At 40.0% G+C, this 27844-nt stretch overlaps 1 long non-coding RNA gene across 1 annotated transcript in view; it reads left to right on the top strand.

Annotated features, from left to right (window-relative positions):
* Positions 1-3809: 3809 nt before the first annotated feature.
* The window catches only part of LOC146785713 (uncharacterized), a 158585-nt gene continuing 134550 nt past the window's right edge, over positions 3810-27844 (top strand). Inside the window, exons 1-21 of the long non-coding RNA XR_014970781.1 lie at positions 3810-3928; positions 5180-5298; positions 6548-6666; positions 7918-8036; positions 9286-9404; positions 10656-10774; positions 12024-12142; positions 13394-13512; positions 14762-14880; positions 16132-16250; positions 17500-17618; positions 18870-18988; positions 20238-20356; positions 21572-21723; positions 22973-23091; positions 24307-24458; positions 25544-25662; positions 26051-26173; positions 26562-26686; positions 27076-27194; positions 27583-27703. This is a non-coding gene — a long non-coding RNA (uncharacterized LOC146785713). The remainder of the gene's footprint in view (positions 3929-5179; positions 5299-6547; positions 6667-7917; positions 8037-9285; positions 9405-10655; positions 10775-12023; positions 12143-13393; positions 13513-14761; positions 14881-16131; positions 16251-17499; positions 17619-18869; positions 18989-20237; positions 20357-21571; positions 21724-22972; positions 23092-24306; positions 24459-25543; positions 25663-26050; positions 26174-26561; positions 26687-27075; positions 27195-27582; positions 27704-27844) is intronic.

Here is a 27844-nt window from a genome sequence, read left to right on the forward strand (position 1 = left end):
TAAAGCCTGCTTTAGATCCTGGAACTAGCAATGTTCCATTCGAGCAAATTGCTGCCTTTGAGGCTGAAATGTACTACCTCATTTCAGAACGAGCGTGTTACATTCTCATGGAAGGAAGCTCATTTCACCTCTTCTCCTGCACTCCGTATGTTGGACTCTGATACTCAAGATGGATTGTTAAGGATAATCTGTTTATGTATCTCCATCCGACTTTCAAAAAGGCCCCAGTGCTTTGAGTGGTTCAGAGTCCTTTACCATTCCCCCTCCTACTTGCCTTGTAGTCATGAATACAGATAGTAACCTACTGCATAACTTCTGATCTCCTCCTCCTGTGTGGTCAGCTGCCACAAGGACAATTGGTCCAGTGGTGCGCTGACATCATAAAGCTAATCAGATGTTGTCTGACATGAGGGCCACTCTGTTGCCTAGCAAGCTGACATCATAAAGCTAAAGCAAGATGTTGTTGGACATGAGGGCCACTCTGTTGGCTAACAAGCAGTAGGATACATTGATGTTGGTAACTAAATGAGTAGCAGGGTGGACAGGATGTCCAACTGAAAACTAAGATGAAAGAAATTAGGAAAGTTTTTGAGACTTCTCATTTTGTATCAACGTACGTTTGAGGATAAGAGTCATCTTCACCATTTCTGAAGTGGTGGGAATTGGCTAAAATGGAGATGGTCATTATGCTATTCATAGTTTTTATTATTCCCATGAACTGTGGCATAACCCTTACTCAACTTATCAGCTGGCTTAATTGCTACTGGTGTACCATATCCTAAAACAAAAGAAGTGAGAATGGTTCACTGCCACTTGGCTGGCAAAAACATCTATTGTTCTATGTCCTAATGTACGCGCTACAGTTGTTTAGAGAGTTTTAGCAAATGAGGCAAGGGATGCAGAGAAGTATGCGAGGATAAAAAGCTAAAATTGAGATTTGATTTTCTAATGAGCTGTTGATTTACACAATAAAAGACTCCATAGTATTGATCTGTTTACCCTTTATAAAAATCAAGATTTTTTTGTATCGCTTATAGAAAATGTGCTAACAGTGGACTTTTCCATCTGCAGATTATACTGAATGACCACCGGTGGCAGTGTTTCACAACAGTTTCTCTGAATTGCCGAGACTGAAGGAAAAAAAAAAAGGAAGTCTTCCGGCATACGGCATCATTTTACCAATTTATATGGTAAGTAAAACTCCCAATCATTCCTTTAGGCATTAAAAAGTTCACAGCATCAGCATGTCCTCACTAGCTTGTAGTGGGAGACTGTGCCTGAATAGAATTTCTGTCAAGCTGAAAGTAATATGGATCACATTGTGTTGGTCATAATAATTCATAAAAGCCCGGCTGTCTCCAACTCCACTAAAGCCTGCTTTAGATCCTGGAACTAGCAATGTTCCATTCGAGCAAATTGCTGCCTTTGAGGCTGAAATGTACTACCTCATTTCAGAACGAGCGTGTTACATTCTCATGGAAGGAAGCTCATTTCACCTCTTCTCCTGCACTCCGTATGTTGGACTCTGATACTCAAGATGGATTGTTAAGGATAATCTGTTTATGTATCTCCATCCGACTTTCAAAAAGGCCCCAGTGCTTTGAGTGGTTCAGAGTCCTTTACCATTCCCCCTCCTACTTGCCTTGTAGTCATGAATACAGATAGTAACCTACTGCATAACTTCTGATCTCCTCCTCCTGTGTGGTCAGCTGCCACAAGGACAATTGGTCCAGTGGTGCGCTGACATCATAAAGCTAATCAGATGTTGTCTGACATGAGGGCCACTCTGTTGCCTAGCAAGCTGACATCATAAAGCTAAAGCAAGATGTTGTCGGACATGAGGGCCACTCTGTTGGCTAACAAGCAGTAGGATACATTGATGTTGGTAACTAAATGAGTAGCAGTGTGGACAGGATGTCCAACTGAAAACTAAGATAAAAGAAATTAGGAAAGTTTTTGAGACTTCTCGTTTTGTATCAACGTACGTTTGAGGATAAGAGTCATCTTCACCATTTCTGAAGTGGTGGGAATTGGCTAAAATGGAGATGGTCATTATGCTATTCATAGTTTTTATTATTCCCATGAACTGTGGCATAACCCTTACTCTCAACTTATCAGCTGGCTTAATTGCTACTGGTGTACCATATCCTAAAACAAAAGAAGTGAGAATGGTTCACTGCCACTTGGCTGGCAAAAACATCTATTGATCTATGTCCTAATGTACGCGCTACAGTTGTTTAGAGAGTTTTAGCAAATGAGGCAAGGGATGCAGAGAAGTATGCGAGGATAAAAAGCTAAAATTGAGATTTGATTTTCTAATGAGCTGTTGATTTACACAATAAAAGACTCCATAGTATTGATCTGTTTACCCTTTATAAAAATCAAGATTTTTTTGTATCGCTTATAGAAAATGTGCTAACAGTGGACTTTTCCATCTGCAGATTATACTGAATGACCACCGGTGGCAGTGTTTCACAACAGTTTCTCTGAATTGCCGAGACTGAAGGAAAAAAAAAAAGGAAGTCTTCCGGCATACGGCATCATTTTACCAATTTATATGGTAAGTAAAACTCCCAATCATTCCTTTAGGCATTAAAAAGTTCACAGCATCAGCATGTCCTCACTAGCTTGTAGTGGGAGACTGTGCCTGAATAGAATTTCTGTCAAGCTGAAAGTAATATGGATCACATTGTGTTGGTCATAATAATTCATAAAAGCCCGGCTGTCTCCAACGTTACTAAAGCCTGCTTTAGATCCTGGAACTAGCAATGTTCCATTCGAGCAAATTGCTGCCTTTGAGGCTGAAATGTACTACCTCATTTCAGAACGAGTGTGTTACATTCTCACGGAAGGAAGCTCATTTCACCTCTTCTCCTGCACTCCGTATGTTGGACTCTGATACTCAAGATGGATTGTTAAGGATAATCTGTTTATGTATCTCCATCCGACTTTCAAAAAGGCCCCAGTGCTTTGAGTGGTTCAGAGTCCTTTACCATTCCCCCTCCTACTTGCCTTGTAGTCATGAATACAGATAGTAACCTACTGCATAACTTCTGATGTCATCCTCCTGTGTGGTCAGCTGCCACAAGGACAATTGGTCCAGTGGTGCGCTGACATCATAAAGCTAATCAGATGTTGTCTGACATGAGGGCCACTCTGTTGCCTAGCAAGCTGACATCATAAAGCTAAAGCAAGATGTTGTCGGACATGAGGGCCACTCTGTTGGCTAACAAGCAGTAGGATACATTGATGTTGGTAACTAAATGAGTAGCAGGGTGGACAGGATGTCCAACTGAAAACTAAGATGAAAGAAATTAGGAAAGTTTTTGAGACTTCTCATTTTGTATCAACGTACGTTTGAGGATAAGAGTCATCTTCACCATTTCTGAAGTGGTGGGAATTGGCTAAAATGGAGATGGTCATTATGCTATTCATAGTTTTTATTATTCCCATGAACTGTGGCATAACCCTTACTCAACTTATCAGCTGGCTTAATTGCTACTGGTGTACCATATCCTAAAACAAAAGAAGTGAGAATGGTTCACTGCCACTTGGCTGGCAAAAACATCTATTGATCTATGTCCTAATGTACGCGCTACAGTTGTTTAGAGAGTTTTAGCAAATGAGGCAAGGGATGCAGAGAAGTATGCGAGGATAAAAAGCTAAAATTGAGATTTGATTTTCTAATGAGCTGTTGATTTACACAATAAAAGACTCCATAGTATTGATCTGTTTACCCTTTATAAAAATCAAGATTTTTTTGTATCGCTTATAGAAAATGTGCTAACAGTGGACTTTTCCATCTGCAGATTATACTGAATGACCACCGGTGGCAGTGTTTCACAACAGTTTCTCTGAATTGCCGAGACTGAAGGAAAAAAAAAAAGGAAGTCTTCCGGCATACGGCATCATTTTACCAATTTATATGGTAAGTAAAACTCCCAATCATTCCTTTAGGCATTAAAAAGTTCACAGCATCAGCATGTCCTCACTAGCTTGTAGTGGGAGACTGTGCCTGAATAGAATTTCTGTCAAGCTGAAAGTAATATGGATCACATTGTGTTGGTCATAATAATTCATAAAAGCCCGGCTGTCTCCAACTCCACTAAAGCCTGCTTTAGATCCTGGAACTAGCAATGTTCCATTCGAGCAAATTGCTGCCTTTGAGGCTGAAATGTACTACCTCATTTCAGAACGAGCGTGTTACATTCTCATGGAAGGAAGCTCATTTCACCTCTTCTCCTGCACTCCGTATGTTGGACTCTGATACTCAAGATGGATTGTTAAGGATAATCTGTTTATGTATCTCCATCCGACTTTCAAAAAGGCCCCAGTGCTTTGAGTGGTTCAGAGTCCTTTACCATTCCCCCTCCTACTTGCCTTGTAGTCATGAATACAGATAGTAACCTACTGCATAACTTCTGATCTCCTCCTCCTGTGTGGTCAGCTGCCACAAGGACAATTGGTCCAGTGGTGCGCTGACATCATAAAGCTAATCAGATGTTGTCTGACATGAGGGCCACTCTGTTGCCTAGCAAGCTGACATCATAAAGCTAAAGCAAGATGTTGTCGGACATGAGGGCCACTCTGTTGGCTAACAAGCAGTAGGATACATTGATGTTGGTAACTAAATGAGTAGCAGTGTGGACAGGATGTCCAACTGAAAACTAAGATAAAAGAAATTAGGAAAGTTTTTGAGACTTCTCGTTTTGTATCAACGTACGTTTGAGGATAAGAGTCATCTTCACCATTTCTGAAGTGGTGGGAATTGGCTAAAATGGAGATGGTCATTATGCTATTCATAGTTTTTATTATTCCCATGAACTGTGGCATAACCCTTACTCTCAACTTATCAGCTGGCTTAATTGCTACTGGTGTACCATATCCTAAAACAAAAGAAGTGAGAATGGTTCACTGCCACTTGGCTGGCAAAAACATCTATTGATCTATGTCCTAATGTACGCGCTACAGTTGTTTAGAGAGTTTTAGCAAATGAGGCAAGGGATGCAGAGAAGTATGCGAGGATAAAAAGCTAAAATTGAGATTTGATTTTCTAATGAGCTGTTGATTTACACAATAAAAGACTCCATAGTATTGATCTGTTTACCCTTTATAAAAATCAAGATTTTTTTGTATCGCTTATAGAAAATGTGCTAACAGTGGACTTTTCCATCTGCAGATTATACTGAATGACCACCGGTGGCAGTGTTTCACAACAGTTTCTCTGAATTGCCGAGACTGAAGGAAAAAAAAAAAGGAAGTCTTCCGGCATACGGCATCATTTTACCAATTTATATGGTAAGTAAAACTCCCAATCATTCCTTTAGGCATTAAAAAGTTCACAGCATCAGCATGTCCTCACTAGCTTGTAGTGGGAGACTGTGCCTGAATAGAATTTCTGTCAAGCTGAAAGTAATATGGATCACATTGTGTTGGTCATAATAATTCATAAAAGCCCGGCTGTCTCCAACGTTACTAAAGCCTGCTTTAGATCCTGGAACTAGCAATGTTCCATTCGAGCAAATTGCTGCCTTTGAGGCTGAAATGTACTACCTCATTTCAGAACGAGTGTGTTACATTCTCACGGAAGGAAGCTCATTTCACCTCTTCTCCTGCACTCCGTATGTTGGACTCTGATACTCAAGATGGATTGTTAAGGATAATCTGTTTATGTATCTCCATCCGACTTTCAAAAAGGCCCCAGTGCTTTGAGTGGTTCAGAGTCCTTTACCATTCCCCCTCCTACTTGCCTTGTAGTCATGAATACAGATAGTAACCTACTGCATAACTTCTGATGTCATCCTCCTGTGTGGTCAGCTGCCACAAGGACAATTGGTCCAGTGGTGCGCTGACATCATAAAGCTAATCAGATGTTGTCTGACATGAGGGCCACTCTGTTGCCTAGCAAGCTGACATCATAAAGCTAAAGCAAGATGTTGTCGGACATGAGGGCCACTCTGTTGGCTAACAAGCAGTAGGATACATTGATGTTGGTAACTAAATGAGTAGCAGGGTGGACAGGATGTCCAACTGAAAACTAAGATGAAAGAAATTAGGAAAGTTTTTGAGACTTCTCATTTTGTATCAACGTACGTTTGAGGATAAGAGTCATCTTCACCATTTCTGAAGTGGTGGGAATTGGCTAAAATGGAGATGGTCATTATGCTATTCATAGTTTTTATTATTCCCATGAACTGTGGCATAACCCTTACTCAACTTATCAGCTGGCTTAATTGCTACTGGTGTACCATATCCTAAAACAAAAGAAGTGAGAATGGTTCACTGCCACTTGGCTGGCAAAAACATCTATTGATCTATGTCCTAATGTACGCGCTACAGTTGTTTAGAGAGTTTTAGCAAATGAGGCAAGGGATGCAGAGAAGTATGCGAGGATAAAAAGCTAAAATTGAGATTTGATTTTCTAATGAGCTGTTGATTTACACAATAAAAGACTCCATAGTATTGATCTGTTTACCCTTTATAAAAATCAAGATTTTTTTGTATCGCTTATAGAAAATGTGCTAACAGTGGACTTTTCCATCTGCAGATTATACTGAATGACCACCGGTGGCAGTGTTTCACAACAGTTTCTCTGAATTACCGAGACTGAAGGAAAAAAAAAAAGGAAGTCTTCCGGCATACGGCATCATTTTACCAATTTATATGGTAAGTAAAACTCCCAATCATTCCTTTAGGCATTAAAAAGTTCACAGCATCAGCATGTCCTCACTAGCTTGTAGTGGGAGACTGTGCCTGAATAGAATTTCTGTCAAGCTGAAAGTAATATGGATCACATTGTGTTGGTCATAATAATTCATAAAAGCCCGGCTGTCTCCAACTCCACTAAAGCCTGCTTTAGATCCTGGAACTAGCAATGTTCCATTCGAGCAAATTGCTGCCTTTGAGGCTGAAATGTACTACCTCATTTCAGAACGAGCGTGTTACATTCTCATGGAAGGAAGCTCATTTCACCTCTTCTCCTGCACTCCGTATGTTGGACTCTGATACTCAAGATGGATTGTTAAGGATAATCTGTTTATGTATCTCCATCCGACTTTCAAAAAGGCCCCAGTGCTTTGAGTGGTTCAGAGTCCTTTACCATTCCCCCTCCTACTTGCCTTGTAGTCATGAATACAGATAGTAACCTACTGCATAACTTCTGATCTCCTCCTCCTGTGTGGTCAGCTGCCACAAGGACAATTGGTCCAGTGGTGCGCTGACATCATAAAGCTAATCAGATGTTGTCTGACATGAGGGCCACTCTGTTGCCTAGCAAGCTGACATCATAAAGCTAAAGCAAGATGTTGTCGGACATGAGGGCCACTCTGTTGGCTAACAAGCAGTAGGATACATTGATGTTGGTAACTAAATGAGTAGCAGTGTGGACAGGATGTCCAACTGAAAACTAAGATAAAAGAAATTAGGAAAGTTTTTGAGACTTCTCGTTTTGTATCAACGTACGTTTGAGGATAAGAGTCATCTTCACCATTTCTGAAGTGGTGGGAATTGGCTAAAATGGAGATGGTCATTATGCTATTCATAGTTTTTATTATTCCCATGAACTGTGGCATAACCCTTACTCTCAACTTATCAGCTGGCTTAATTGCTACTGGTGTACCATATCCTAAAACAAAAGAAGTGAGAATGGTTCACTGCCACTTGGCTGGCAAAAACATCTATTGATCTATGTCCTAATGTACGCGCTACAGTTGTTTAGAGAGTTTTAGCAAATGAGGCAAGGGATGCAGAGAAGTATGCGAGGATAAAAAGCTAAAATTGAGATTTGATTTTCTAATGAGCTGTTGATTTACACAATAAAAGACTCCATAGTATTGATCTGTTTACCCTTTATAAAAATCAAGATTTTTTTGTATCGCTTATAGAAAATGTGCTAACAGTGGACTTTTCCATCTGCAGATTATACTGAATGACCACCGGTGGCAGTGTTTCACAACAGTTTCTCTGAATTGCCGAGACTGAAGGAAAAAAAAAAAGGAAGTCTTCCGGCATACGGCATCATTTTACCAATTTATATGGTAAGTAAAACTCCCAATCATTCCTTTAGGCATTAAAAAGTTCACAGCATCAGCATGTCCTCACTAGCTTGTAGTGGGAGACTGTGCCTGAATAGAATTTCTGTCAAGCTGAAAGTAATATGGATCACATTGTGTTGGTCATAATAATTCATAAAAGCCCGGCTGTCTCCAACGTTACTAAAGCCTGCTTTAGATCCTGGAACTAGCAATGTTCCATTCGAGCAAATTGCTGCCTTTGAGGCTGAAATGTACTACCTCATTTCAGAACGAGTGTGTTACATTCTCACGGAAGGAAGCTCATTTCACCTCTTCTCCTGCACTCCGTATGTTGGACTCTGATACTCAAGATGGATTGTTAAGGATAATCTGTTTATGTATCTCCATCCGACTTTCAAAAAGGCCCCAGTGCTTTGAGTGGTTCAGAGTCCTTTACCATTCCCCCTCCTACTTGCCTTGTAGTCATGAATACAGATAGTAACCTACTGCATAACTTCTGATGTCATCCTCCTGTGTGGTCAGCTGCCACAAGGACAATTGGTCCAGTGGTGCGCTGACATCATAAAGCTAATCAGATGTTGTCTGACATGAGGGCCACTCTGTTGCCTAGCAAGCTGACATCATAAAGCTAAAGCAAGATGTTGTCGGACATGAGGGCCACTCTGTTGGCTAACAAGCAGTAGGATACATTGATGTTGGTAACTAAATGAGTAGCAGGGTGGACAGGATGTCCAACTGAAAACTAAGATGAAAGAAATTAGGAAAGTTTTTGAGACTTCTCATTTTGTATCAACGTACGTTTGAGGATAAGAGTCATCTTCACCATTTCTGAAGTGGTGGGAATTGGCTAAAATGGAGATGGTCATTATGCTATTCATAGTTTTTATTATTCCCATGAACTGTGGCATAACCCTTACTCAACTTATCAGCTGGCTTAATTGCTACTGGTGTACCATATCCTAAAACAAAAGAAGTGAGAATGGTTCACTGCCACTTGGCTGGCAAAAACATCTATTGATCTATGTCCTAATGTACGCGCTACAGTTGTTTAGAGAGTTTTAGCAAATGAGGCAAGGGATGCAGAGAAGTATGCGAGGATAAAAAGCTAAAATTGAGATTTGATTTTCTAATGAGCTGTTGATTTACACAATAAAAGACTCCATAGTATTGATCTGTTTACCCTTTATAAAAATCAAGATTTTTTTGTATCGCTTATAGAAAATGTGCTAACAGTGGACTTTTCCATCTGCAGATTATACTGAATGACCACCGGTGGCAGTGTTTCACAACAGTTTCTCTGAATTACCGAGACTGAAGGAAAAAAAAAAAGGAAGTCTTCCGGCATACGGCATCATTTTACCAATTTATATGGTAAGTAAAACTCCCAATCATTCCTTTAGGCATTAAAAAGTTCACAGCATCAGCATGTCCTCACTAGCTTGTAGTGGGAGACTGTGCCTGAATAGAATTTCTGTCAAGCTGAAAGTAATATGGATCACATTGTGTTGGTCATAATAATTCATAAAAGCCCGGCTGTCTCCAACTCCACTAAAGCCTGCTTTAGATCCTGGAACTAGCAATGTTCCATTCGAGCAAATTGCTGCCTTTGAGGCTGAAATGTACTACCTCATTTCAGAACGAGCGTGTTACATTCTCATGGAAGGAAGCTCATTTCACCTCTTCTCCTGCACTCCGTATGTTGGACTCTGATACTCAAGATGGATTGTTAAGGATAATCTGTTTATGTATCTCCATCCGACTTTCAAAAAGGCCCCAGTGCTTTGAGTGGTTCAGAGTCCTTTACCATTCCCCCTCCTACTTGCCTTGTAGTCATGAATACAGATAGTAACCTACTGCATAACTTCTGATCTCCTCCTCCTGTGTGGTCAGCTGCCACAAGGACAATTGGTCCAGTGGTGCGCTGACATCATAAAGCTAATCAGATGTTGTCTGACATGAGGGCCACTCTGTTGCCTAGCAAGCTGACATCATAAAGCTAAAGCAAGATGTTGTCGGACATGAGGGCCACTCTGTTGGCTAACAAGCAGTAGGATACATTGATGTTGGTAACTAAATGAGTAGCAGTGTGGACAGGATGTCCAACTGAAAACTAAGATAAAAGAAATTAGGAAAGTTTTTGAGACTTCTCGTTTTGTATCAACGTACGTTTGAGGATAAGAGTCATCTTCACCATTTCTGAAGTGGTGGGAATTGGCTAAAATGGAGATGGTCATTATGCTATTCATAGTTTTTATTATTCCCATGAACTGTGGCATAACCCTTACTCTCAACTTATCAGCTGGCTTAATTGCTACTGGTGTACCATATCCTAAAACAAAAGAAGTGAGAATGGTTCACTGCCACTTGGCTGGCAAAAACATCTATTGATCTATGTCCTAATGTACGCGCTACAGTTGTTTAGAGAGTTTTAGCAAATGAGGCAAGGGATGCAGAGAAGTATGCGAGGATAAAAAGCTAAAATTGAGATTTGATTTTCTAATGAGCTGTTGATTTACACAATAAAAGACTCCATAGTATTGATCTGTTTACCCTTTATAAAAATCAAGATTTTTTTGTATCGCTTATAGAAAATGTGCTAACAGTGGACTTTTCCATCTGCAGATTATACTGAATGACCACCGGTGGCAGTGTTTCACAACAGTTTCTCTGAATTGCCGAGACTGAAGGAAAAAAAAAAAGGAAGTCTTCCGGCATACGGCATCATTTTACCAATTTATATGGTAAGTAAAACTCCCAATCATTCCTTTAGGCATTAAAAAGTTCACAGCATCAGCATGTCCTCACTAGCTTGTAGTGGGAGACTGTGCCTGAATAGAATTTCTGTCAAGCTGAAAGTAATATGGATCACATTGTGTTGGTCATAATAATTCATAAAAGCCCGGCTGTCTCCAACGTTACTAAAGCCTGCTTTAGATCCTGGAACTAGCAATGTTCCATTCGAGCAAATTGCTGCCTTTGAGGCTGAAATGTACTACCTCATTTCAGAACGAGTGTGTTACATTCTCACGGAAGGAAGCTCATTTCACCTCTTCTCCTGCACTCCGTATGTTGGACTCTGATACTCAAGATGGATTGTTAAGGATAATCTGTTTATGTATCTCCATCCGACTTTCAAAAAGGCCCCAGTGCTTTGAGTGGTTCAGAGTCCTTTACCATTCCCCCTCCTACTTGCCTTGTAGTCATGAATACAGATAGTAACCTACTGCATAACTTCTGATGTCATCCTCCTGTGTGGTCAGCTGCCACAAGGACAATTGGTCCAGTGGTGCGCTGACATCATAAAGCTAATCAGATGTTGTCTGACATGAGGGCCACTCTGTTGCCTAGCAAGCTGACATCATAAAGCTAAAGCAAGATGTTGTCGGACATGAGGGCCACTCTGTTGGCTAACAAGCAGTAGGATACATTGATGTTGGTAACTAAATGAGTAGCAGGGTGGACAGGATGTCCAACTGAAAACTAAGATGAAAGAAATTAGGAAAGTTTTTGAGACTTCTCATTTTGTATCAACGTACGTTTGAGGATAAGAGTCATCTTCACCATTTCTGAAGTGGTGGGAATTGGCTAAAATGGAGATGGTCATTATGCTATTCATAGTTTTTATTATTCCCATGAACTGTGGCATAACCCTTACTCAACTTATCAGCTGGCTTAATTGCTACTGGTGTACCATATCCTAAAACAAAAGAAGTGAGAATGGTTCACTGCCACTTGGCTGGCAAAAACATCTATTGATCTATGTCCTAATGTACGCGCTACAGTTGTTTAGAGAGTTTTAGCAAATGAGGCAAGGGATGCAGAGAAGTATGCGAGGATAAAAAGCTAAAATTGAGATTTGATTTTCTAATGAGCTGTTGATTTACACAATAAAAGACTCCATAGTATTGATCTGTTTACCCTTTATAAAAATCAAGATTTTTTTGTATCGCTTATAGAAAATGTGCTAACAGTGGACTTTTCCATCTGCAGATTATACTGAATGACCACCGGTGGCAGTGTTTCACAACAGTTTCTCTGAATTGCCGAGACTGAAGGAAAAAAAAAAAGGAAGTCTTCCGGCATACGGCATCATTTTACCAATTTATATGGTAAGTAAAACTCCCAATCATTCCTTTAGGCATTAAAAAGTTCACAGCATCAGCATGTCCTCACTAGCTTGTAGTGGGAGACTGTGCCTGAATAGAATTTCTGTCAAGCTGAAAGTAATATGGATCACATTGTGTTGGTCATAATAATTCATAAAAGCCCGGCTGTCTCCAACTCCACTAAAGCCTGCTTTAGATCCTGGAACTAGCAATGTTCCATTCGAGCAAATTGCTGCCTTTGAGGCTGAAATGTACTACCTCATTTCAGAACGAGCGTGTTACATTCTCATGGAAGGAAGCTCATTTCACCTCTTCTCCTGCACTCCGTATGTTGGACTCTGATACTCAAGATGGATTGTTAAGGATAATCTGTTTATGTATCTCCATCCGACTTTCAAAAAGGCCCCAGTGCTTTGAGTGGTTCAGAGTCCTTTACCATTCCCCCTCCTACTTGCCTTGTAGTCATGAATACAGATAGTAACCTACTGCATAACTTCTGATCTCCTCCTCCTGTGTGGTCAGCTGCCACAAGGACAATTGGTCCAGTGGTGCGCTGACATCATAAAGCTAATCAGATGTTGTCTGACATGAGGGCCACTCTGTTGCCTAGCAAGCTGACATCATAAAGCTAAAGCAAGATGTTGTCGGACATGAGGGCCACTCTGTTGGCTAACAAGCAGTAGGATACATTGATGTTGGTAACTAAATGAGTAGCAGTGTGGACAGGATGTCCAACTGAAAACTAAGATAAAAGAAATTAGGAAAGTTTTTGAGACTTCTCGTTTTGTATCAACGTACGTTTGAGGATAAGAGTCATCTTCACCATTTCTGAAGTGGTGGGAATTGGCTAAAATGGAGATGGTCATTATGCTATTCATAGTTTTTATTATTCCCATGAACTGTGGCATAACCCTTACTCTCAACTTATCAGCTGGCTTAATTGCTACTGGTGTACCATATCCTAAAACAAAAGAAGTGAGAATGGTTCACTGCCACTTGGCTGGCAAAAACATCTATTGATCTATGTCCTAATGTACGCGCTACAGTTGTTTAGAGAGTTTTAGCAAATGAGGCAAGGGATGCAGAGAAGTATGCGAGGATAAAAAGCTAAAATTGAGATTTGATTTTCTAATGAGCTGTTGATTTACACAATAAAAGACTCCATAGTATTGATCTGTTTACCCTTTATAAAAATCAAGATTTTTTTGTATCGCTTATAGAAAATGTGCTAACAGTGGACTTTTCCATCTGCAGATTATACTGAATGACCACCGGTGGCAGTGTTTCACAACAGTTTCTCTGAATTGCCGAGACTGAAGGAAAAAAAAAAAGGAAGTCTTCCGGCATACGGCATCATTTTACCAATTTATATGGTAAGTAAAACTCCCAATCATTCCTTTAGGCATTAAAAAGTTCACAGCATCAGCATGTCCTCACTAGCTTGTAGTGGGAGACTGTGCCTGAATAGAATTTCTGTCAAGCTGAAAGTAATATGGATCACATTGTGTTGGTCATAATAATTCATAAAAGCCCGGCTGTCTCCAACGTTACTAAAGCCTGCTTTAGATCCTGGAACTAGCAATGTTCCATTCGAGCAAATTGCTGCCTTTGAGGCTGAAATGTACTACCTCATTTCAGAACGAGTGTGTTACATTCTCACGGAAGGAAGCTCATTTCACCTCTTCTCCTGCACTCCGTATGTTGGACTCTGATACTCAAGATGGATTGTTAAGGATAATCTGTTTATGTATCTCCATCCGACTTTCAAAAAGGCCCCAGTGCTTTGAGTGGTTCAGAGTCCTTTACCATTCCCCCTCCTACTTGCCTTGTAGTCATGAATACAGATAGTAACCTACTGCATAACTTCTGATGTCATCCTCCTGTGTGGTCAGCTGCCACAAGGACAATTGGTCCAGTGGTGCGCTGACATCATAAAGCTAATCAGATGTTGTCTGACATGAGGGCCACTCTGTTGCCTAGCAAGCTGACATCATAAAGCTAAAGCAAGATGTTGTCGGACATGAGGGCCACTCTGTTGGCTAACAAGCAGTAGGATACATTGATGTTGGTAACTAAATGAGTAGCAGGGTGGACAGGATGTCCAACTGAAAACTAAGATGAAAGAAATTAGGAAAGTTTTTGAGACTTCTCATTTTGTATCAACGTACGTTTGAGGATAAGAGTCATCTTCACCATTTCTGAAGTGGTGGGAATTGGCTAAAATGGAGATGGTCATTATGCTATTCATAGTTTTTATTATTCCCATGAACTGTGGCATAACCCTTACTCAACTTATCAGCTGGCTTAATTGCTACTGGTGTACCATATCCTAAAACAAAAGAAGTGAGAATGGTTCACTGCCACTTGGCTGGCAAAAACATCTATTGATCTATGTCCTAATGTACGCGCTACAGTTGTTTAGAGAGTTTTAGCAAATGAGGCAAGGGATGCAGAGAAGTATGCGAGGATAAAAAGCTAAAATTGAGATTTGATTTTCTAATGAGCTGTTGATTTACACAATAAAAGACTCCATAGTATTGATCTGTTTACCCTTTATAAAAATCAAGATTTTTTTGTATCGCTTATAGAAAATGTGCTAACAGTGGACTTTTCCATCTGCAGATTATACTGAATGACCACCGGTGGCAGTGTTTCACAACAGTTTCTCTGAATTACCGAGACTGAAGGAAAAAAAAAAAGGAAGTCTTCCGGCATACGGCATCATTTTACCAATTTATATGGTAAGTAAAACTCCCAATCATTCCTTTAGGCATTAAAAAGTTCACAGCATCAGCATGTCCTCACTAGCTTGTAGTGGGAGACTGTGCCTGAATAGAATTTCTGTCAAGCTGAAAGTAATATGGATCACATTGTGTTGGTCATAATAATTCATAAAAGCCCGGCTGTCTCCAACTCCACTAAAGCCTGCTTTAGATCCTGGAACTAGCAATGTTCCATTCGAGCAAATTGCTGCCTTTGAGGCTGAAATGTACTACCTCATTTCAGAACGAGCGTGTTACATTCTCATGGAAGGAAGCTCATTTCACCTCTTCTCCTGCACTCCGTATGTTGGACTCTGATACTCAAGATGGATTGTTAAGGATAATCTGTTTATGTATCTCCATCCGACTTTCAAAAAGGCCCCAGTGCTTTGAGTGGTTCAGAGTCCTTTACCATTCCCCCTCCTACTTGCCTTGTAGTCATGAATACAGATAGTAACCTACTGCATAACTTCTGATCTCCTCCTCCTGTGTGGTCAGCTGCCACAAGGACAATTGGTCCAGTGGTGCGCTGACATCATAAAGCTAATCAGATGTTGTCTGACATGAGGGCCACTCTGTTGCCTAGCAAGCTGACATCATAAAGCTAAAGCAAGATGTTGTCGGACATGAGGGCCACTCTGTTGGCTAACAAGCAGTAGGATACATTGATGTTGGTAACTAAATGAGTAGCAGTGTGGACAGGATGTCCAACTGAAAACTAAGATAAAAGAAATTAGGAAAGTTTTTGAGACTTCTCGTTTTGTATCAACGTACGTTTGAGGATAAGAGTCATCTTCACCATTTCTGAAGTGGTGGGAATTGGCTAAAATGGAGATGGTCATTATGCTATTCATAGTTTTTATTATTCCCATGAACTGTGGCATAACCCTTACTCTCAACTTATCAGCTGGCTTAATTGCTACTGGTGTACCATATCCTAAAACAAAAGAAGTGAGAATGGTTCACTGCCACTTGGCTGGCAAAAACATCTATTGATCTATGTCCTAATGTACGCGCTACAGTTGTTTAGAGAGTTTTAGCAAATGAGGCAAGGGATGCAGAGAAGTATGCGAGGATAAAAAGCTAAAATTGAGATTTGATTTTCTAATGAGCTGTTGATTTACACAATAAAAGACTCCATAGTATTGATCTGTTTACCCTTTATAAAAATCAAGATTTTTTTGTATCGCTTATAGAAAATGTGCTAACAGTGGACTTTTCCATCTGCAGATTATACTGAATGACCACCGGTGGCAGTGTTTCACAACAGTTTCTCTGAATTGCCGAGACTGAAGGAAAAAAAAAAAGGAAGTCTTCCGGCATACGGCATCATTTTACCAATTTATATGGTAAGTAAAACTCCCAATCATTCCTTTAGGCATTAAAAAGTTCACAGCATCAGCATGTCCTCACTAGCTTGTAGTGGGAGACTGTGCCTGAATAGAATTTCTGTCAAGCTGAAAGTAATATGGATCACATTGTGTTGGTCATAATAATTCATAAAAGCCCGGCTGTCTCCAACGTTACTAAAGCCTGCTTTAGATCCTGGAACTAGCAATGTTCCATTCGAGCAAATTGCTGCCTTTGAGGCTGAAATGTACTACCTCATTTCAGAACGAGTGTGTTACATTCTCACGGAAGGAAGCTCATTTCACCTCTTCTCCTGCACTCCGTATGTTGGACTCTGATACTCAAGATGGATTGTTAAGGATAATCTGTTTATGTATCTCCATCCGACTTTCAAAAAGGCCCCAGTGCTTTGAGTGGTTCAGAGTCCTTTACCATTCCCCCTCCTACTTGCCTTGTAGTCATGAATACAGATAGTAACCTACTGCATAACTTCTGATGTCATCCTCCTGTGTGGTCAGCTGCCACAAGGACAATTGGTCCAGTGGTGCGCTGACATCATAAAGCTAATCAGATGTTGTCTGACATGAGGGCCACTCTGTTGCCTAGCAAGCTGACATCATAAAGCTAAAGCAAGATGTTGTCGGACATGAGGGCCACTCTGTTGGCTAACAAGCAGTAGGATACATTGATGTTGGTAACTAAATGAGTAGCAGGGTGGACAGGATGTCCAACTGAAAACTAAGATGAAAGAAATTAGGAAAGTTTTTGAGACTTCTCATTTTGTATCAACGTACGTTTGAGGATAAGAGTCATCTTCACCATTTCTGAAGTGGTGGGAATTGGCTAAAATGGAGATGGTCATTATGCTATTCATAGTTTTTATTATTCCCATGAACTGTGGCATAACCCTTACTCAACTTATCAGCTGGCTTAATTGCTACTGGTGTACCATATCCTAAAACAAAAGAAGTGAGAATGGTTCACTGCCACTTGGCTGGCAAAAACATCTATTGATCTATGTCCTAATGTACGCGCTACAGTTGTTTAGAGAGTTTTAGCAAATGAGGCAAGGGATGCAGAGAAGTATGCGAGGATAAAAAGCTAAAATTGAGATTTGATTTTCTAATGAGCTGTTGATTTACACAATAAAAGACTCCATAGTATTGATCTGTTTACCCTTTATAAAAATCAAGATTTTTTTGTATCGCTTATAGAAAATGTGCTAACAGTGGACTTTTCCATCTGCAGATTATACTGAATGACCACCGGTGGCAGTGTTTCACAACAGTTTCTCTGAATTACCGAGACTGAAGGGAAAAAAAAAAGGAAGTCTTCCGGCATACGGCATCATTTTACCAATTTATATGGTAAGTAAAACTCCCAATCATTCCTTTAGGCATTAAAAAGTTCACAGCATCAGCATGTCCTCACTAGCTTGTAGTGGGAGACTGTGCCTGAATAGAATTTCTGTCAAGCTGAAAGTAATATGGATCACATTGTGTTGGTCATAATAATTCATAAAAGCCCGGCTGTCTCCAACTCCACTAAAGCCTGCTTTAGATCCTGGAACTAGCAATGTTCCATTCGAGCAAATTGCTGCCTTTGAGGCTGAAATGTACTACCTCATTTCAGAACGAGCGTGTTACATTCTCATGGAAGGAAGCTCATTTCACCTCTTCTCCTGCACTCCGTATGTTGGACTCTGATACTCAAGATGGATTGTTAAGGATAATCTGTTTATGTATCTCCATCCGACTTTCAAAAAGGCCCCAGTGCTTTGAGTGGTTCAGAGTCCTTTACCATTCCCCCTCCTACTTGCCTTGTAGTCATGAATACAGATAGTAACCTACTGCATAACTTCTGATCTCCTCCTCCTGTGTGGTCAGCTGCCACAAGGACAATTGGTCCAGTGGTGCGCTGACATCATAAAGCTAATCAGATGTTGTCTGACATGAGGGCCACTCTGTTGCCTAGCAAGCTGACATCATAAAGCTAAAGCAAGATGTTGTCGGACATGAGGGCCACTCTGTTGGCTAACAAGCAGTAGGATACATTGATGTTGGTAACTAAATGAGTAGCAGTGTGGACAGGATGTCCAACTGAAAACTAAGATAAAAGAAATTAGGAAAGTTTTTGAGACTTCTCGTTTTGTATCAACGTACGTTTGAGGATAAGAGTCATCTTCACCATTTCTGAAGTGGTGGGAATTGGCTAAAATGGAGATGGTCATTATGCTATTCATAGTTTTTATTATTCCCATGAACTGTGGCATAACCCTTACTCTCAACTTATCAGCTGGCTTAATTGCTACTGGTGTACCATATCCTAAAACAAAAGAAGTGAGAATGGTTCACTGCCACTTGGCTGGCAAAAACATCTATTGATCTATGTCCTAATGTACGCGCTACAGTTGTTTAGAGAGTTTTAGCAAATGAGGCAAGGGATGCAGAGAAGTATGCGAGGATAAAAAGCTAAAATTGAGATTTGATTTTCTAATGAGCTGTTGATTTACACAATAAAAGACTCCATAGTATTGATCTGTTTACCCTTTATAAAAATCAAGATTTTTTTGTATCGCTTATAGAAAATGTGCTAACAGTGGACTTTTCCATCTGCAGATTATACTGAATGACCACCGGTGGCAGTGTTTCACAACAGTTTCTCTGAATTGCCGAGACTGAAGGAAAAAAAAAAAGGAAGTCTTCCGGCATACGGCATCATTTTACCAATTTATATGGTAAGTAAAACTCCCAATCATTCCTTTAGGCATTAAAAAGTTCACAGCATCAGCATGTCCTCACTAGCTTGTAGTGGGAGACTGTGCCTGAATAGAATTTCTGTCAAGCTGAAAGTAATATGGATCACATTGTGTTGGTCATAATAATTCATAAAAGCCCGGCTGTCTCCAACGTTACTAAAGCCTGCTTTAGATCCTGGAACTAGCAATGTTCCATTCGAGCAAATTGCTGCCTTTGAGGCTGAAATGTACTACCTCATTTCAGAACGAGTGTGTTACATTCTCACGGAAGGAAGCTCATTTCACCTCTTCTCCTGCACTCCGTATGTTGGACTCTGATACTCAAGATGGATTGTTAAGGATAATCTGTTTATGTATCTCCATCCGACTTTCAAAAAGGCCCCAGTGCTTTGAGTGGTTCAGAGTCCTTTACCATTCCCCCTCCTACTTGCCTTGTAGTCATGAATACAGATAGTAACCTACTGCATAACTTCTGATGTCATCCTCCTGTGTGGTCAGCTGCCACAAGGACAATTGGTCCAGTGGTGCGCTGACATCATAAAGCTAATCAGATGTTGTCTGACATGAGGGCCACTCTGTTGCCTAGCAAGCTGACATCATAAAGCTAAAGCAAGATGTTGTCGGACATGAGGGCCACTCTGTTGGCTAACAAGCAGTAGGATACATTGATGTTGGTAACTAAATGAGTAGCAGGGTGGACAGGATGTCCAACTGAAAACTAAGATGAAAGAAATTAGGAAAGTTTTTGAGACTTCTCATTTTGTATCAACGTACGTTTGAGGATAAGAGTCATCTTCACCATTTCTGAAGTGGTGGGAATTGGCTAAAATGGAGATGGTCATTATGCTATTCATAGTTTTTATTATTCCCATGAACTGTGGCATAACCCTTACTCAACTTATCAGCTGGCTTAATTGCTACTGGTGTACCATATCCTAAAACAAAAGAAGTGAGAATGGTTCACTGCCACTTGGCTGGCAAAAACATCTATTGATCTATGTCCTAATGTACGCGCTACAGTTGTTTAGAGAGTTTTAGCAAATGAGGCAAGGGATGCAGAGAAGTATGCGAGGATAAAAAGCTAAAATTGAGATTTGATTTTCTAATGAGCTGTTGATTTACACAATAAAAGACTCCATAGTATTGATCTGTTTACCCTTTATAAAAATCAAGATTTTTTTGTATCGCTTATAGAAAATGTGCTAACAGTGGACTTTTCCATCTGCAGATTATACTGAATGACCACCGGTGGCAGTGTTTCACAACAGTTTCTCTGAATTGCCGAGACTGAAGGAAAAAAAAAAAGGAAGTCTTCCGGCATACGGCATCATTTTACCAATTTATATGGTAAGTAAAACTCCCAATCATTCCTTTAGGCATTAAAAAGTTCACAGCATCAGCATGTCCTCACTAGCTTGTAGTGGGAGACTGTGCCTGAATAGAATTTCTGTCAAGCTGAAAGTAATATGGATCACATTGTGTTGGTCATAATAATTCATAAAAGCCCGGCTGTCTCCAACTCCACTAAAGCCTGCTTTAGATCCTGGAACTAGCAATGTTCCATTCGAGCAAATTGCTGCCTTTGAGGCTGAAATGTACTACCTCATTTCAGAACGAGCGTGTTACATTCTCATGGAAGGAAGCTCATTTCACCTCTTCTCCTGCACTCCGTATGTTGGACTCTGATACTCAAGATGGATTGTTAAGGATAATCTGTTTATGTATCTCCATCCGACTTTCAAAAAGGCCCCAGTGCTTTGAGTGGTTCAGAGTCCTTTACCATTCCCCCTCCTACTTGCCTTGTAGTCATGAATACAGATAGTAACCTACTGCATAACTTCTGATGTCATCCTCCTGTGTGGTCAGCTGCCACAAGGACAATTGGTCCAGTGGTGCGCTGACATCATAAAGCTAATCAGATGTTGTCTGACATGAGGGCCACTCTGTTGCCTAGCAAGCTGACATCATAAAGCTAAAGCAAGATGTTGTCGGACATGAGGGCCACTCTGTTGGCTAACAAGCAGTAGGATACATTGATGTTGGTAACTAAATGAGTAGCAGGGTGGACAGGATGTCCAACTGAAAACTAAGATGAAAGAAATTAGGAAAGTTTTTGAGACTTCTCATTTTGTATCAACGTACGTTTGAGGATAAGAGTCATCTTCACCATTTCTGAAGTGGTGGGAATTGGCTAAAATGGAGATGGTCATTATGCTATTCATAGTTTTTATTATTCCCATGAACTGTGGCATAACCCTTACTCAACTTATCAGCTGGCTTAATTGCTACTGGTGTACCATATCCTAAAACAAAAGAAGTGAGAATGGTTCACTGCCACTTGGCTGGCAAAAACATCTATTGATCTATGTCCTAATGTACGCGCTACAGTTGTTTAGAGAGTTTTAGCAAATGAGGCAAGGGATGCAGAGAAGTATGCGAGGATAAAAAGCTAAAATTGAGATTTGATTTTCTAATGAGCTGTTGATTTACACAATAAAAGACTCCATAGTATTGATCTGTTTACCCTTTATAAAAATCAAGATTTTTTTGTATCGCTTATAGAAAATGTGCCAACAGTGGACTTTTCCATCTGCTGATTATACTGAATGACCACCGGTGGCAGTGTTTCACAACAGTTTCTCTGAATTGCCGAGACTGAAGGAAAAAAAAAAGGAAGTCTTCCGGCATACAGCATCATTTTACCAATTTATATGGTAAGTAAATCTCCCAATCATTCCTTTAGGCATTAAAAAGTTCACAGCATCAGCATGTCCTCACTAGCTTGTAGTGGGAGACTGTGCCTGAATAGAATTTCTGTCAAGCTGAAAGTAATATGGATCACATTGTGTTGGTCATAATAATTCATAAAAGCCCGGCTGTCTCCAACTCCACTAAAGCCTGCTTTAGATCCTGGAACTAGCAATGTTCCATTCGAGCAAATTGCTGCCTTTGAGGCTGAAATGTACTACCTCATTTCAGAACGAGCGTGTTACATTCTCACGGAAGGAAGCTCATTTCACCTCTTCTCCTGCACTCCGTATGTTGGACTCTGATACTCAAGATGGATTGTTAAGGATAATCTGTTTATGTATCTCCATCCGACTTTCAAAAAGGCCCCAGTGCTTTGAGTGGTTCAGAGTCCTTTACCATTCCCCCTCCTACTTGCCTTGTAGTCATGAATACAGATAGTAACCTACTGCATAACTTCTGATGTCATCCTCCTGTGTGGTCAGCTGCCACAAGGACAATTGGTCCAGTGGTGCGCTGACATCATAAAGCTAATCAGATGTTGTCTGACATGAGGGCCACTCTGTTGCCTAGCAAGCTGACATCATAAAGCTAAAGCAAGATGTTGTCGGACATGAGGGCCACTCTGTTGGCTAACAAGCAGTAGGATACATTGATGTTGGTAACTAAATGAGTAGCAGGGTGGACAGGATGTCCAACTGAAAACTAAGATGAAAGAAATTAGGAAAGTTTTTGAGACTTCTCATTTTGTATCAACGTACGTTTGAGGATAAGAGTCATCTTCACCATTTCTGAAGTGGTGGGAATTGGCTAAAATGGAGATGGTCATTATGCTATTCATAGTTTTTATTATTCCCATGAACTGTGGCATAACCCTTACTCAACTTATCAGCTGGCTTAATTGCTACTGGTGTACCATATCCTAAAACAAAAGAAGTGAGAATGGTTCACTGCCACTTGGCTGGCAAAAACATCTATTGATCTATGTCCTAATGTACGCGCTACAGTTGTTTAGAGAGTTTTAGCAAATGAGGCAAGGGATGCAGAGAAGTATGCGAGGATAAAAAGCTAAAATTGAGATTTGATTTTCTAATGAGCTGTTGATTTACACAATAAAAGACTCCATAGTATTGATCTGTTTACCCTTTATAAAAATCAAGATTTTTTTGTATCGCTTATAGAAAATGTGCTAACAGTGGACTTTTCCATCTGCAGATTATACTGAATGACCACCGGTGGCAGTGTTTCACAACAGTTTCTCTGAATTGCCGAGACTGAAGGAAAAAAAAAAAGGAAGTCTTCCGGCATACGGCATCATTTTACCAATTTATATGGTAAGTAAAACTCCCAATCATTCCTTTAGGCATTAAAAAGTTCACAGCATCAGCATGTCCTCACTAGCTTGTAGTGGGAGACTGTGCCTGAATAGAATTTCTGTCAAGCTGAAAGTAATATGGATCACATTGTGTTGGTCATAATAATTCATAAAAGCCCGGCTGTCTCCAACTCCACTAAAGCCTGCTTTAGATCCTGGAACTAGCAATGTTCCATTCGAGCAAATTGCTGCCTTTGAGGCTGAAATGTACTACCTCATTTCAGAACGAGCGTGTTACATTCTCATGGAAGGAAGCTCATTTCACCTCTTCTCCTGCACTCCGTATGTTGGACTCTGATACTCAAGATGGATTGTTAAGGATAATCTGTTTATGTATCTCCATCCGACTTTCAAAAAGGCCCCAGTGCTTTGAGTGGTTCAGAGTCCTTTACCATTCCCCCTCCTACTTGCCTTGTAGTCATGAATACAGATAGTAACCTACTGCATAACTTCTGATGTCATCCTCCTGTGTGGTCAGCTGCCACAAGGACAATTGGTCCAGTGGTGCGCTGACATCATAAAGCTAATCAGATGTTGTCTGACATGAGGGCCACTCTGTTGCCTAGCAAGCTGACATCATAAAGCTAAAGCAAGATGTTGTCGGACATGAGGGCCACTCTGTTGGCTAACAAGCAGTAGGATACATTGATGTTGGTAACTAAATGAGTAGCAGGGTGGACAGGATGTCCAACTGAAAACTAAGATGAAAGAAATTAGGAAAGTTTTTGAGACTTCTCATTTTGTATCAACGTACGTTTGAGGATAAGAGTCATCTTCACCATTTCTGAAGTGGTGGGAATTGGCTAAAATGGAGATGGTCATTATGCTATTCATAGTTTTTATTATTCCCATGAACTGTGGCATAACCCTTACTCAACTTATCAGCTGGCTTAATTGCTACTGGTGTACCATATCCTAAAACAAAAGAAGTGAGAATGGTTCACTGCCACTTGGCTGGCAAAAACATCTATTGATCTATGTCCTAATGTACGCGCTACAGTTGTTTAGAGAGTTTTAGCAAATGAGGCAAGGGATGCAGAGAAGTATGCGAGGATAAAAAGCTAAAATTGAGATTTGATTTTCTAATGAGCTGTTGATTTACACAATAAAAGACTCCATAGTATTGATCTGTTTACCCTTTATAAAAATCAAGATTTTTTTGTATCGCTTATAGAAAATGTGCCAACAGTGGACTTTTCCATCTGCTGATTATACTGAATGACCACCGGTGGCAGTGTTTCACAACAGTTTCTCTGAATTGCCGAGACTGAAGGAAAAAAAAAAGGAAGTCTTCCGGCATACAGCATCATTTTACCAATTTATATGGTAAGTAAATCTCCCAATCATTCCTTTAGGCATTAAAAAGTTCACAGCATCAGCATGTCCTCACTAGCTTGTAGTGGGAGACTGTGCCTGAATAGAATTTCTGTCAAGCTGAAAGTAATATGGATCACATTGTGTTGGTCATAATAATTCATAAAAGCCCGGCTGTCTCCAACTCCACTAAAGCCTGCTTTAGATCCTGGAACTAGCAATGTTCCATTCGAGCAAATTGCTGCCTTTGAGGCTGAAATGTACTACCTCATTTCAGAACGAGCGTGTTACATTCTCACGGAAGGAAGCTCATTTCACCTCTTCTCCTGCACTCCGTATGTTGGACTCTGATACTCAAGATGGATTGTTAAGGATAATCTGTTTATGTATCTCCATCCGACTTTCAAAAAGGCCCCAGTGCTTTGAGTGGTTCAGAGTCCTTTACCATTCCCCCTCCTACTTGCCTTGTAGTCATGAATACAGATAGTAACCTACTGCATAACTTCTGATGTCATCCTCCTGTGTGGTCAGCTGCCACAAGGACAATTGGTCCAGTGGTGCGCTGACATCATAAAGCTAATCAGATGTTGTCTGACATGAGGGCCACTCTGTTGCCTAGCAAGCTGACATCATAAAGCTAAAGCAAGATGTTGTCGGACATGAGGGCCACTCTGTTGGCTAACAAGCAGTAGGATACATTGATGTTGGTAACTAAATGAGTAGCAGGGTGGACAGGATGTCCAACTGAAAACTAAGATGAAAGAAATTAGGAAAGTTTTTGAGACTTCTCGTTTTGTATCAACGTACGTTTGAGGATAAGAGTCATCTTCACCATTTCTGAAGTGGTGGGAATTGGCTAAAATGGAGATGGTCATTATGCTATTCATAGTTTTTATTATTCCCATGAACTGTGGCATAACCCTTACTCTCAACTTATCAGCTGGCTTAAACTAAAATTGAGATTTGATTTTCTAATGAGCTTTTGATTTTCACAATAAAAGACTCCATAGTATTGATCTGTTTACCCTTTCTAAAAATCAAGATTTTTTTGTATTGCTTATAGAAAATGTGCTAACAGTGGACTTTTCCATCTACAGATTATACTGAATGACCAGAGGTGGCAGTGTTTCACAACCTAGTTTCTCTGAATTGCCGAGACTGAAGAAAAAAAAAAGGAAGTCTTCCGGCATACGGGATCATTTTACCAATTTATAAGGCAAGTAAAACTCACAATAATTCCTTTATGCATTAAAAAGACGCTCACAGCATCAGCATGTCCTCACTACCTTATAGTGGGAGACTGTGCCTGAACATAATTTCTGTCAAGATGAGAGTAATATGGATCACATTGTGTTGGTCATGATAGTTCATAAAAGCCTGGCTGCCTCCAACGCTACCAAACCCTGCTTTATATCCTGGAACTAGCAATGTTGCAGAGAAGTATGTGAGGTTAAAAACTAAAATTGAGATTTGATTTTCTAAAGAGCTTTTGATTTTCACAATAAAAGACTCCATAGTATTGATCTGTTTACCCTTTCTAAAAATCACGATTTTTTTGTATTGCTTATAGAAAATGTGCTAACAGTGGACTTTTCCATCTACAGATTATACTGAATGACCGGAGGTGGCAGTGTTTCACAACCGAGTTTCTCTGAATTGCCGAGACTGAAGACAAAAAAAAAAAAGGAAGTCTTCCGGCATACGGCATCTTTTTACCAATTTATAAGGCAAGTAAAACTCACAATAATTCCTTTATGCATTAAAAAGACGCTCACAGCATCAGCATGTCCTCACTACCTTACAGTGGGAGACTGTGCCTGAACATAATTTCTGTCAAGATGAAAGTAATATGGATCACATTGTGTTGGTCATGATAGTTCATAAAAGCCTGGCTGCCTCCAACGCTACTAAAGCCTGCTTTATATCCTGGAGCTAGCAATGTTGCAGAGAAGTATGTGAGGTTAAAAACTAAAATTGAGATTTGATTTTCTAATGAGCTTTTGATTTTCACAATAAAAGACTCCATAGTATTGATCTGTTTACCCTTTCTAAAAATCAAGATTTTTTTGTATTGCTTATAGAAAATGTGCTAACAGTGGACTTTTCCATCTACAGATTATACTGAATGACCAGAGGTGGCAGTGTTTCACAACCGAGTTTCTCTGAATTGCCGAGACTGAAGAACAAAAAAAAAAAAAGGAAGTCTTCCGGCATACGGCATCATTTTACCAATATACAAGGCAAGTTTAACTCACAATAATTCCTTTATGCATTAAAAAGACGCTCACAGCATCAGCATGTCCTCACTACCTTATAGTGGGAGACTGTGCCTGAACATAATTTCTGTCAAGATGAGAGTAATATGAATCACATTGTGTTGGTCATGATAGTTCATAAAAGCCTGGCTGCCTCCAACGCTACTAAACCCTGCTTTATATCCTGGAACTAGCAATGTTGCAGAGAAGTATGTGAGGTTAAAAACTAAAATTGAGATTTGATTTTCTAAAGAGCTTTCTGATTTTCACAATAAAAGACTCCATAGTATTGATCTGTTTACCCTTTCTAAAAATCAAGATTTTTTTGTATTGCTTATAGAAAATGTGCTAACAGTGGACTTTTCCATCTGCAGATTATACTGAATGACCAGAGGTGGCAGTGTTTCACAACCTAGTTTCTCTGAATTGCCGAGACTGAAGAAAAAAAAAAGGAAGTCTTCCGGCATACGGGATCATTTTACCAATTTATAAGGCAAGTAAAACTCACAATAATTCCTTTATGCATTAAAAAGACGCTCACAGCATCAGCATGTCCTCACTACCTTACAGTGGGAGACTGTGCCTGAACATAATTTCTATCAAGATGAAAGTAATATGGATCACATTGTGTTGGTCATTATAGTTCATAAAAGCCTGGCTGCCTCCAACGCTACTAAAGCCTGCTTTATATCCTGGAGCTAGCAATGTTGCAGAGAAGTATGTGAGGTTTAAAACTAAAATTGACATTTGATTTTCTAATGAGCTGTTGATTTTCACAATAAAAGACTCCATAGTATTGATCTGTTTACCCTTTCTAAAAATCAAGATTTTTTTGTATTGCTTATAGAAAATGTGCTAACAGTGGACTTTTCCATCTGCAGATTATACTGAATGACCAGAGGTGGCAGTGTTTCACAACCGAGTTTCTCTGAATTGCCGAGACTGAAGAAACAAAAAAAAGGAAGTCTTCCGGCATACGGCATCATTTTACCAATATGCAAGGCAAGTAAAACTCACAATAATTCCTTTATGCATTAAAAAGACGCTCACAGCATCAGCATGTCCTCACTACCTTATAGTGGGAGACTGTGCCTGAACATAATTTCTGTTAAGATGAGAGTAATATGGATCACATTGTGTTGG

Source organism: Triturus cristatus, chromosome 11 (assembly GCF_964204655.1).
Source record: "Triturus cristatus chromosome 11, aTriCri1.1, whole genome shotgun sequence".
In the NCBI taxonomy this organism is placed as follows: domain Eukaryota; kingdom Metazoa; phylum Chordata; class Amphibia; order Caudata; family Salamandridae; genus Triturus; species Triturus cristatus.